Source organism: Phyllostomus hastatus, unplaced genomic scaffold (genome assembly GCF_019186645.2).
Source record: "Phyllostomus hastatus isolate PE091 unplaced genomic scaffold, TTU_PhHast_1.1 phas_contig_80, whole genome shotgun sequence".
Classification (NCBI taxonomy): domain Eukaryota; kingdom Metazoa; phylum Chordata; class Mammalia; order Chiroptera; family Phyllostomidae; genus Phyllostomus; species Phyllostomus hastatus.
Genome location: NW_025333960.1, coordinates 40316834 through 40329975, shown reverse-complemented (window position 1 = coordinate 40329975; position 13142 = coordinate 40316834).

The window sequence follows — 13142 nt, the reverse complement described above, 5'->3', positions numbered from 1 at the left end:
GTCTTTTTGCAGAGAAAGAGATCCGAGTTTGCAAGCCTGGGGGACTAGATGTTAGTCTCTGCAAATTCCTAAGCCTGGGATTCTAGCCCAATGACCATGGCCTCTTCCAATTCATGACTTTCACCTCCCTGGGGAGTTTGGAAGCTGGTGATAGTATCAGGCCGGCAGCTGGTAGAATCACATCCCAAATATGTGGGTATTTCCTTGAGAAGCCTGTGAGGCCAGACCTGGCAGATAATTTAGGTCAAGAGGTCGAGAAGACATTGGTACGGGGACTTTCCACAGCTGCAAATCCGGAGAATAACAATTAACGGGCCCCTGGTGAGTCTGAGTGAGACAGTGCCAGAGGGGAAGTGCTTATCACGCCTCTGTGTCGTCCCCCTCCAGGGAGGGGAGAGCAGAGGGGCTTCTTTGGGGGTCTATCCTCACTTCACCATTCCTGCAAGGGGAGTGAAAGGCCTTTCCTCCGGGCCGCTCCAGCCTGGCACAACCCCTAGGCACACAGTGCTGAGGATAGGAGCTAAGTTAGTTTATCCCTGTGCGCCCAGCTGTCTCAGATGAATTGCACATGTTGGGATCCCCTCTGGTCCCTGCTCTTGAGGGGTCTGCAGATGAGGTAGCAGAGGGAGGCTGGGCCACGTGGACCCTCGCAGGTCCAGACTTGATCTTGAGAGCAGTGAGAAGTCACAGAGGGTTTGCACAGGAAAGGCCTGAGTGCATCTCGACATTGTTGAGCACACCTGAAAGTTACTAAGAACAGTGATAGCCCAGCTGTCCAGGAGCTGCCTTTGATGAAACAAGACCAAATGAGGTTAAGCTTGGAACAGGTGCAAACAATTTGATGTGAGCACCAAGAGGTGGCATGATCAATTCAAATTGCAAGTTCAAAGAAGTCTTCCTCTAGGAGGTAGCGGGAAAACTGGGTTCAGGAGCAAGGTGGTCTGCATGAGCAGAGGGAGGAAGGAAGGCCTGGAGGCCTGAAAGTGAACGGCCAGCCTCAGGAGCAGGTGGTCCAACCAAGTGACCTGCCAGCAGGAGGAAGAGGGGGAAGAGCAGGTTACAACTGAACTTCACTGTGCATTAAATAGCTCACTGAGGGTCTGTGGCTTCTTGTGTAGGGAGAGGTATACTAGTTGGTGAAACTTGTTCATGCCCCCAGCAGGAATCTGGTATCAGGGCATTACTTGTCTGTGGGGATTCTAGAACACTGAGCCTCACTAACTTCTCACATGCCGGTCCTTACTTGGGGTCACCCCTGAGGGGAGCAGAGGACTACTCAGGGCCACTCAGCTGCATGCTTTCCCCACAGCACAGGCATGGAGGGAGTGAGCATCATCCTCCACGAGAGGCACAACTCCCCAGCTCCCCAGATGTTTACCCCCCGTCGCCCCATGGAACAAAAGCCTTCATCTGCAGTGGAAAGAGCAACAACATCATAGCCATTAGAACACTGGCTTTAAAAAGACCTTCTGGACTTGGGATAAGAGGAAGAACCCACTATTCCTTGGGGAGAGGCGGGAATACATGCCAGGGCCTGAACCACATGCTGACGCCAGACCACAGTAATCAGAAGAACCAGACTCCGACACAACAGAGATGTTGGAATCACCTCACAGGGAATTTAAAGCAACGGCAGTGAATACGTTAAAGGCTCTACTGGAAAAGTTGGACAATCCGCAAGATCCTTTCAGCAGAAATATGGAAACTATAAGAATCCAATGGAAATGCCAGCGATGAAAGCAGAAACAAAGAATGTCTTCAATTGGCTCATTTGTAGATTTGACACAACCGAGGAAAGAGTTGGTGAAACTGAAGACAGGCCGAGAGGAAGAGCAGGACCTATGGCCTCCCCGCGGCAGAGGGACAGAAGGGGATGGAAAGACCACTAAACACTGTTCAGCTCAACATGCAGCACAGATGTGGGGGAGGGGAGCAAAAATGTATAGTAACCAGAAAACAAAAGTAATAATGGCTCACAATAAATGTAATGAATTCAAGTCACCTATTTAAAGACAAAATTATTAGACTGAATAAAAAAGAAAACAATTCCAGCTACACATTGTCGCCAAGCCACTTGGCTACAGCAAATCCATTCAGCAGAATTGAGAAGGAAGGGATGGAGAAAGTATACCATGCAAATGCTGGCCAAAAGGCAGTTACTATCGAAAGAAAATGGAATTTACGGCAATAGTCATTAAAAGAGGTCCTTTCATGATAAAGAAAAAGCGTGCTGCTTTTTCCATAGCAATTAATATTTTTAGCAAGACACGGGGCCACACAGAATAAATGCTATTTCCAGCCTCTCGTGCAGCCCGGAGTGGTTTTGGTTCTGGAAGCCACCATTATTAATATCAATACGGCCACGTAATGCCTCGCTCACTTGCTGAGCTGTTACAAATGTGCTTAAAACTCAGCTTGTTTACGATCTAAATGCATGTCCAGATGGTAATCGGGGCACTGTGCTAACTTATTTTGTCTTAGAAAAACAAAAGGCATGTTCATATTTTATTAGTCTTCAGATTAACTACAAAATTGTAGATCTTTGTATAGCTTATCCTCAGGCAAATGAGGAAGTCCCAGTTGTTAGAATAAATGTATGAAAATCAAAATGAAAAATTTTTTCCTAGCACCTGCTTGATGACAGAGGATTAAAATCGATGACAAAATTGCCCCTGAATGCAAAGTTTCATTTCCTTCCACTGAGTAGATGAGAACTTATGTGAAAGTTTGCTCTCACTTCTTCAAAAACCCCCTTTTCCTTTTCTCTTCCTGCCTCTCCCTCTCATTCTTCTGCCTGTGCAAAGGTTTGAGCATTCCTAGTCACTTTCACTTCTGCTGAGGAAATTACAACACACTTACAAGATAAAGAAAAGGAGAAAACTTAGATTGTCTTGACACCAAGTCACTGGACTTTTGAGCGTGAGCAACCTTTCAAGCCCAGCAGGTCCATAAAATGCGCCTGTGTCTGGGGCAGGACAGACACCTGAATTGGGAAGGAAGAAAAAGATTGAGAAGAGGAATAGGGGAGGGAAAAGAAGGAGGTGAAGACAGAAGAAAAAAGGTTTAGTGTGAATATTCACGCATTCTACAAAGCCTCATTGAGCATCTGAGCTGAGCCGGGACAGTCACCAAAATTAGGAGAGCCACAGTATTAGGGTCACTCTGAAAAAGGTTATGCCCACGAGGAGGGATCCTCTGATCAGAATTTTTCTCCTTCTGGGAAATTCTCTGCTTCATGGTCAAAGCAAAGAACACACCAGCGATAGCTACTTGCCCATTAAATATTGTACAGTCGGCATCTGGAAAAAGGAAAGTGTGTCACATTTAAGTTGGAGATCGTTCTTCCATTGCTTTCAGAGTGTGAGCCCAGAAGAGTGTCCGCTCCGTGATGACGCTGCAGGGGCAGGCACAGTTTATGTCTCACAGACAGAAACCTTTTGTGAATGTCCGTCATCCCGCTAGAATTTAACTTTTATGAGGCCAGGTCTAAGTCTCTTCTGTTCATCATTGAACCATCATCACCCTGCATAGCAGAAGCTCAATAAGTATTTCTTGAATATAGACATTAATACTGTTTGTGAGTCTAACATATAGCCATTGCAATGACAGAAAGCGAAGAGATAAACTAACCCACGTTATCATTATAATGTACCGAGAGAGCTCTGTCACAGAAAAAGCTCGGGAGCCCGTGATGTATAATTACTGGTGTGTGAGCTCTGCGTGTGCCTTATCACCGCCTAAAAAGCAGATGTTGAAACACGAGCAGGAGTGACATTAATAAAAGAATAACCTGGGTTCCTCTAATTTTGTAAAGGAAAGCATTCAAAATAATTAGTTCCTTGTTGTTAAAGTAACTCACAACACATCTTGTTAAATATTGTGATTTAAGACCAGCAAAGTAGGCTATAAATGCCATGAAATAATTTGTAGACTAAATATGTAAGTTTTTTTCAAAATATGAAATGAAAATTATTTTAGACTCTTGGGGGAGGGTCATATATTCTGTTTTATTATTCACAAATGTTACATTATGAGCAAATTTCAATGTAATTAAGTACTATTGTACAACATAATTTTTATTGAGATATAATTGATACATTAGTTTCAGGACTTTTTAAGGGCAGTATTACTTTTTTTGTTGGGATGTAATTGACATACAACCTTACACTAATTTCAGGTGTATAACATACTGATCCAAGGTATGTATACGTTGCAAAACAATTTCCACAGTAAGTCTACTAGCACCATTGCCACGGTTACAATTTTTTTCTTGTGATGAGAACCGTAAGATCTACTCTCATAGTGACTTTCAGGCGTACAGTATATTATTATTAACTCCAGTCACCATGCTGTACATGTACCCTGGGACTTATTTACCTTATCACTGAAAGTCTGCGCCTTTTGACCACCTACAACCGTTTAGCTTACCCCTTGCCCTCACGCCTACCCCAGTCTCTGAATGAAGAGAGTCATTCAGTCTCTGTCCCAGCCCTACCGCCGTGAACAACCACCCATCTGTCCTCTGTGTCTATGAGTTGTTTCTTGTTTAGAGTCCATGTATCATGAGGTCATATGGTATTTTCTTTCTCGTTCTAACTTATTTCACTTGAAATAATCCCTCATAGTCTATCCATGTTGTTGCAAATGGCAGGATTTTCTTTCTTTTTATAGCTGAATAATATTCATATATATTTTTTTCTTTATCCATTCATCCAGCGATGGACACTTAGGTTTTTTCCATGTCTTGGCTATTGAAAATAATGCTGCAATGAACATAGGGGTGCACATATCTTTTCAAGTTAGCGTTTTATTTTCTTCAGAAGTGGAATTACTAGAACACATGCCAGTCCTATTTTTAAGTTTTCTGAGGAACTTCCTTACTGTTTTCTGCAGTGACCGCACTAATTTGCACTCCTACCCACAGTTGCACAAGTGTTCCCATTTCTCCACATCCTCGCCAACACTTGTTATTGCTTATCTTTTTTATAACAGCCCTTCCTGGTTTCTTCCTCCTCCTTGCTATTTAGAATAATGCTGTGTCTTGGGTCAGGAGGATGAAGGCCATACCCTAGAGAGGGTGGAGGGCTAACAGCTCCAGGAACCAGAGCTGTCCCACCCACCCTAGGACCCGTGCGGGTGGACCTGCTGTCTTGTCTGGAGGTTTTCGTTACAGCTGAATCTAATCTCAGTGATACTCACAACTGCCATCTTTTTTATGCACACACATCTCTTAGCTAGATTCCATGTCCCTTGAGGGGGAAAGTGGTGTCTTATACTTTTTGGCATCCTACTTAATATCTAGCTTTGCGATTGGTTTTTATAATGGTCCAACCTAGGTCCAAGGTCTGGTAAGTGTATTTTATATGTAGTTGGCTTTGTAAAAATTGTAAAGACTAGTTATTTGTTATTCTAAGTCCCTGATGCCTACCATAGGGCTGGAATGATTCACCTTTGTCAATCAAGACTCCAGGTCTAAATTTAGAAAGAGCTTGCAATGTCTGGAAACCTAAATTCTTTTGAAGACTATTACACCGCTCAGCTCTAACAGAGACTTCTCGCGACTCTGCTGTTCTCTGCCCTCACACCTTTCCTTCCAAAACCTTCTGTCTCCTGCCTGGGACCTTGGGCATCCCCAGAAATGAACGAGTTAATTTGCACCAAGGATCTGTCTGCAGCATGGTGTCGTTAGCAAAAGTTGGCACTTTGGAAGGAAAACACATTTATTTCAAGATTGAAAACAGTACCCATCTGGCAGTTTCACCAAACTCTCACCATTACACTTGATTCCTCTTACTCCTAGCTCCTCTCTCCCTTTGGACCCTCGTCCGCAAAGTGCCCTAAGCCTCTCTTTCTGGCCCATACGTGACAGAATCAGCACCCACAGAAATGACGTGATGTCCCTTGGTGTTGGAGGAAAATGTGGACTATTGGCCAGTAGGATGTTGGGTAGAATAGTCAAAGCAGAATTTGGGGAATCTCATGAAGGGGATTTTTTTCTTTTAAGAGAGGGGGTGTATCTTTTTAGAAAGCACAGAGAGAACCCAATATGTCCTGGACCAGGGGTCAGCAAACTCTTCCTACAAAAGGCCAGATCATGAATATTGTAGCTTCTGTAGACCATTCAGTCTCTGTCACAACTACTCTACTCTGTCACTGAGGCACGAAAGCAGCTATAGAGAACACCTAAGAGAATGAGTGTGGCTGTGTGCCAATAAAACTTTATTTATAAGAATAGGCAGTAATCCAGAATATCCACCAAGTCCTAGGACCTTAAGATCTCCTCCACAGTGGGGCAGTATTTTCCCCTTCCTTTTGCCTGAGCTGGTGTTCTGGCTCTGCTGGGCCACCCCACAGATCCCACAGAGGCTCCCCAGCTGGCCGAGGCTGCGAAGTCCGGCCTGCCACAGCCCTGGGCCAAGTCGGTCATTGCCGGTCAGCATCCTCCCTCCCTGACCAGGGATGCCCGGCTCCCTCTTAAAGCCCTCTCGCCTGAGGACTGCCCAGGCGCTCCCTTCAGGGCCTGCCTGGGTGCCACTCCAGAGGGCGCTGTGCTGCCCTCCTCCTGGCCAGCCTCCCCCACTGACACTGACCTATTATGAGAAAAGCTAACTCAGCCACCCAGAACCCGAAGGCAGCAGTTCTCAACTTTTTTTGTCTCCATGAACACATAACTTATTACTAAAATACTGCAACGCACCAAAAAATATATTTTTGCCGATCTGAAAAAAAATTGGTACAATCTTGATTCATTTACACAGGACAACTCTTGTTGTGTTGGCTGTCGTCACTGTCTTATTTGACTAAGAGAAAAGAGGTCAGTGCCCCTAACAAAATATTCAGGCATTGCATGTTTTAAAATTTGCCTGGCAGAATATTATGCTAAGTGAAATAAGCCAGTCAGTGAAAGACAAGTACCACATGATCTCACTTATGTGTGGAATCTAATGAACACAATAAACTAATGACTAAAATAGAAACAGAGGCATGGATACATGGAACAGACTGACAGCTGTCAGAGGGGAGAGGGGAGGACTGGATGAGAGTTGGTGAAGAGACCCTGGCTAGTGTAGCTCAGTGGATTGAGCATGGGCCAGAGAACCAAAGGGATGCTGGTTCAATTCCCAGTCAGGGCACATGCCTGGGTTGTGGGCCACGTTCGCCATAGGGGATGTGCAAGAGGCAACCACACATTGAGTTCCTCTCCCTCTCTTTCTCCTTTTCTTTATCTCTCTCTAAAAATAAATAAAGTCTTTTTTAAAAAATCAACTGAAGAAAGAAAGAAAGAAAGAAAGAAAGAAAGAAAGAAAGAAAGAAAGAAAGAAAGAAAAAGGAAGGAAGGAAGGAAGGGAGGGAGGGAGGGAGGGAGGGAGGGAGGGGAAGAAAGAAAGAAAGAAAGAAAGAAAGAAAAGAGAAAATAAGGAAAGAAAGAAAGGGAAGGAAGGAAGGGAGGGAGGAAGGAAGGAAGGAAGGAAGGAAGGAAGGGAGGGAGGGAGGGAGGAAGGAAGGAAAGGAAGGGAGGGAGGGAGGGAGGGAAAAGAAAGAAAGAGAGAGAGAGAAGGGATTAGGCAAAGAACGTTTTTGCATGACCTGTGGACATGGACGCAGTATTGGAATTGACTGAGGGAGGGGAGAGGGTGGGACTGGGTGAAGGTGGAAAAAGGGAGAAAAATTGGGAACTGTAACAGCATAAACAATTTTTAAAATGTATTTTGCAGCACACAAGTTGAAAGCTGCTGCTCTGAGTACATCCATCCTCACACATCCATGCACTACTAATGCGATGGAACAAAGCCACATGTGTAATTGCAGACCTTCTGGTAAGCAATAGAACCGTGTGCTGGTGACCGAAAGCCTATGCATGAGGCTGGCGGACCTAACTCGTACTGGGAGACGGACGTGGGGCTGGGCTGCCGTGACCTGCTTCAGGAGCAGGGCAGAGGCTCCCCTCAGGCTGGAGAACATCTAATGGTCCGGTTAGCGGTGATGTGTCCCTACAGGGACCCTGGGCAGGTTCCTCTCAGGCCTTTCCCCAGCCTTATCTGGCCCCCTCTGCTTGCCTGGCTACAGGGCCACCAGGAGAAGGATAAGAAATACTGAGCTCCTTAGGTTTTGTTTCCCTCAAAGAGACCCTTGGCCGGTGTGTAGCAGCTCCCCATCTCAGGGTCCCCAGCCATCCCTTCTTCACACGGACCTAGTCAGGCTCCTGGGCAGAGTCTGCAGGCATCACGCGCTCTCTCTAGGCCAAGGTCCTTCTGGGTCTCGGTTCTGAGACTCTCCTTCCTTCCCCTGGCTTTTCCCTCCTTTACACCCCACCCTAGCCACGGCCAACCAAAGTTGCTTCCTGTTGGATGTGGATGAATTTCCTCGGGGTAGGGGTTGGGCTGACATAATTATGCAGCTAGAACATCAGGAAGCAGGATCAGTTACATGAAACGCTTGGGTGACCAAGCCAACCAGATGAATCACATGGAATTCATTTATTCTCATTCCAGTTCTTTTGGTTTTCTAGGGTGTTATGGCCCTGGAATGCAGTAGCAATTTCTCTATTTTCACCTTTAAAATAGTAGTCACTTTTATTTTCATGTCCAAATTTTTTCCAAGCGGGGACCCCAAAAACTCAGAATTTATTTATAAAAAATTGTGTATTTATTCTTATATGTTTAAACTTTAGTCACCTTCAAAGTACATTTCATCTGATGCAATACACCTACTGAGACATTTTCCACTGCTCAAAACAGTTTTCAACCTTGTCAATTTTGATGGCTTTTAGTGCTTCTGAGATTTTTTTCACCTCTTCCACACTGACAAAACATTTCCCTTTGAAGACTATTTCATCTGGGGAAACAGAAAAATCACTTGGGGTGAGGTTGGGTGCATAGGGAGAGTGGGACATGGGGGTCATGCTGTTCGGTCAAAAACTGCTGAACCCTCGGTGCGGTGTGGGCTGTTGTGCTTGTAAACCACCCATCATGAAATGGGCAAACAAGTTGAAAATCTTCAAAAAAAAATTCACTGAAATCAAATGCAGCCTCTCACAACAACACCAGCTGGCGCACTGATCCAGATGGGTTCCTAGAACACTCATCTAGTGGGAGAAGCCTACACAACAAGGGGCCTGCCCACCAGTAGATAATTCTGGGGGTTTTTGGGTCCCCCCTCGTATTCTGTTTTTCTTTAGAGTTTGTTTTTCTTTCTTTCTTTCTTTGCTGGTAGTTGAAAGCTTTTAATGTGTAATCCTATTTTAACTTCTCCCTCCTGGGACTGGACCCACAGAGGGAACCATCCGGACATGTAATCAAAAACGAATGAACCGCAGTGGCTCAGCAAGACGGGGCAGGAGGAGCTGTCGGGGTGGCAGGGGGCATTTGTCCTTTCCAGAATCTGGATCTTTGACCTTGTATGTCTGTAAAAGGCATTTTCACAACTTTTTAAAAGTAATTTTAGATTATGGAAAACATGTAAACATAATATATGAAGTTTATATATCCTTCACCCCGCTTCCTGTGAGGTTAACATTTTACATAATGCAAACATTCCTATTGGCAGAAGCAGGACATTGACATGGATGCAATACTGTGAACTAGACTATAGATCTTAGCTGACTTTCAGCAGTTTTCCCACTAACATCCTCTTTCCTGTCCTCCCCTCTCTTGCCCCTGCCTCACCTAGTGGAGATGTGGATATGACTAACTGATGAAATAACATGAACTCTTCGTATCTGGCCCTGAATCTTACCCCCAAGCCACACTTCTAGAAACAAAAGGGTATTTCCTGTTCATTTTTTCAAAATCTTTCCCCCCTTGCTTGAATTCCAGGCAGTCAGCGAGGTGTGGAGACAGCTCTCTTCCTCTCTGCCATGACTAAGCCTTCCTAGTGAGGACCAGCAGCTGGTTCCATCTCGCTCCTTTCAAACGCATCTCTCCCTGGAGTTGAGCCGATGGCCAGACTCTAAACATCCTGAGCCTCTCTAGTTTCTCAGTTTTATCCAGAGTCAGCCCAGTAGGTTTCAAATTTATAGGAACCAGAGTCCACCGCCTGCTGGTTAATGGGCATCTAGGCATGTCCCTCGGCCACTTGGGAACAGCCAGTCTTGAATTTGCCCCTGGCTGCTGCCACCATGGTGGCTATAGCAGTGCCCGGTGCACACAGTGGTGCTTCGCACAGATTCTCTGGGTGGCAGATAGAGGGATGGATATATTGACTACGGACTGACAGACGGACCAATGAAGGGATGGATGAGTGAGTATACATGGATGATTTTTTAAATACCCGTAAACCATCCCTTACATTGGCAGTGAGTGTTTGGAGGAGGAAACCCACCCACAGTCCTTCTCAAGGTATGGACCATGCATCCCCCGTGTCACAGGCTTCTGGGAGGCCTTTTAAACGTGAAGATGCTGGTGACAGTGGGTCTGAAGTGGGACTTCATAATGCGTAATTTTTCAGACTCCCTGGGTAACTCTGATGGGATGGAGCCCTTAGATCCTGCCCTTGGCCTTGCATCTACAAGTCCTCTTCTTCAAGACGAGGGAGGGAACTAGAATTTCCCTTCTCACCTTGAGTTCATGTTATTCAAAACTACAGCCTGCCTGCTGGGAGGGGAAAGTCCTTCCTCTCCCCGGGCTTCAGCCTCCCCAGCAACGAAATAATACACTGGGGCTGATGGCCCCTGAATGTCCTTCTGGCCCAGGTGTGCCGTGGTCCTGCAGTCTGAGAAGGAGCCGCACTGCCACCTAACTCCCTGGGGCACGCTCAAACACGGGAACCAGCCCTGAAGTCCAGGGGGCAGAAGAGTTGTGCGTTCACCCCCTGACTTGCCGTCACCTTAGGCACGTCCCTTCCCCTCTGTTAACGTCACTGACTCAAATGCAAATGTCGTTGTAGGGAAAACCTCACCCCAAAGACCCTCGGGAGCTCCCTAAGACCTGTGAGAAGAAGGACAAAACGGGCCTTTTCCAGACTAAACAAATTGCAGAGGTAAGGAAACTCTCCAGTGACATCCCGGTGAAGGAAGCCTGAGGGAGGAGCGTCTGCAGGTCTGCAGGTCTGCAGGTCAGCCAACCAGCCGTGAGCTGTGCTGGAAAGGACGTAACGGGACCGGAAGGCACACCTCTGTTCTAATGGAGGCACTGCTCGATTAGAGAGAGAAACGGCTTCCACCTGGGCTGCTCCTGGGCATTCATCTCCAGAGCTCACGTTCTCTTCGACCAGGTCATAGTAATACCCAGAAGGAGGGAAACGTATGTAGGTCTTTGATGCAGACTTTGGAGGCAAGTAGGTAGAGGCGGAGGGGCCAGAATGCGTTCCCACATGTGCGAGGCTGAGCTTTAACAAAGAGGTTCTCGGTGGATCCTGATTGGCTTTGTGCTGGGATGGAATGAAGGACACGTGTGGCAAAGAGCCTTCCTCCTGGAGCCCCGTCTTCCTCTCCCTGGGTGTGTAGTTCACTGAAACCACCTAGGGCTCTATTTGCCACGTGTGGGATGGCTGTTTTGGAGGCCACTGTAGTCAAGTCCCAGTGTCATCCTCCTGTTCACTGAGACCTTTGCTCTCTGAAGTCCTAGCTTACCTGACACCTGACCCAGGATGTCAGGGTCCCTTGCCTGGGGCAGGTACTCCCTAACCCCCACAGAGTCACCATACTGCTGTGGAGCAAGGGGAAGATATACTGAACATAACACGAAAGTCCACATGCAGGCCTGGTTCTGCCCTTGCATGTAGCAAACCTTGAGCCATATTTCTTACAGACTGAATAAATAGTATGTCTCACATACTCATATACCAGTAACTCTGGTTTGCTGCTCCGTATTTGCAAACCAAATCTACCAAAAACCTCAGCTGTATGGTAAACGTCCTGTCTTTCTTAAACTTTTTTTACAGCTTTATTGGGATGGCATTCACACACCATAAAGTCCATCCATTTAAAGTGTACAGTTTAGTGGTTTTTAGTATATTCACAAAGTTGTATAAAGTCTTTGGTCTCTTGTCTGTCTTAATAAGCTTTTTATTTTGAAATCGTATTAGATTTACAGAAGAGTTCCAAGATAGTACAGCATTCCTGCACTTGTTTTAATTTTAGTTTTAGTTTCCCCTACTGTTACCATCTTCCACTGATATATTTGTCACAGCTAAGAAATCAACATTGGTACACTACTATTAACTGCACTCCAGGTGGTTTTTGTTTTGGGGGGGGTTGTTTGTTTGTTTGTTTGTTTGTCTGGAAGCCACCACTTTCTCCATTGATTTTCTGTCTTTGTGTGAGTTCCAGGACCCAGTCCAGGCCTTCGCCCTGCACTCAGCCATTCCGTCCCCTTCGCCGCCTCTGGCCTGCAGCAGCTTCCCAGGTTTTCTGTTTGTTTGTGTCTCACGACCTTGGCAGTCTTGAGGAGTGCTGGTCAGGTATTTTGTAGAAAAGTCCCTCAGTTTGGACTTGTCTGATGTTTTGTCATGGTTAGACTCGGGTTACAAGCTGTTTGAAGAGAATACCACAAAAGTGGCTTGTTCTTCTCACCTCGTCATATTTCATTTCATGTCAGGCCTGATGGTTAATTTTATGTGTTTATTTGCCTGGACTACAAGATGCCCAGGTAGATGGTCGTAGGGGACTGGTTTGTGTTGGTCTGGCAAATGTGACTCAGCTCTGTACGGAAAACCTACAGAAGCGAGGTGGTGGGCAGGAGCCAGACCTTCAAACCGAGTTTTCCCATGGGAATCAGGCCTAGAAAATGGGATCGATTCCCTGATTCAATTATCTATTATTACATGGATGACATTCTGATTGCAGCTCCCTCACAAGTTTGCCAGCAAAAACTACTTCCTTTCTTAAGAACTCCTAGCCTCTGCTGGACTAGTAATTGCTCCAGAGAAAATCCAGCATCCAGAGCCTTGGAAATATTTAGGTTATATCCTTTTTAATAGGACAATTTAGCCTCAAGTCCTTCAAACTAGTGCACCCAAGGATTTAACTCTCAATCACCTCCAACAACTTTTAGGAGCAATTAATTGGGTACAACCCAGCCTCGGAATACCCACTCAGCAATTAATTCATTTACTTAACAACCTTAAAGGAGACCCAGATCTCAATCCCCCTAGGGAATTGTCCTCTGAGGCCTTGCAAGAGTTAACTGTAATAAATCAGCATA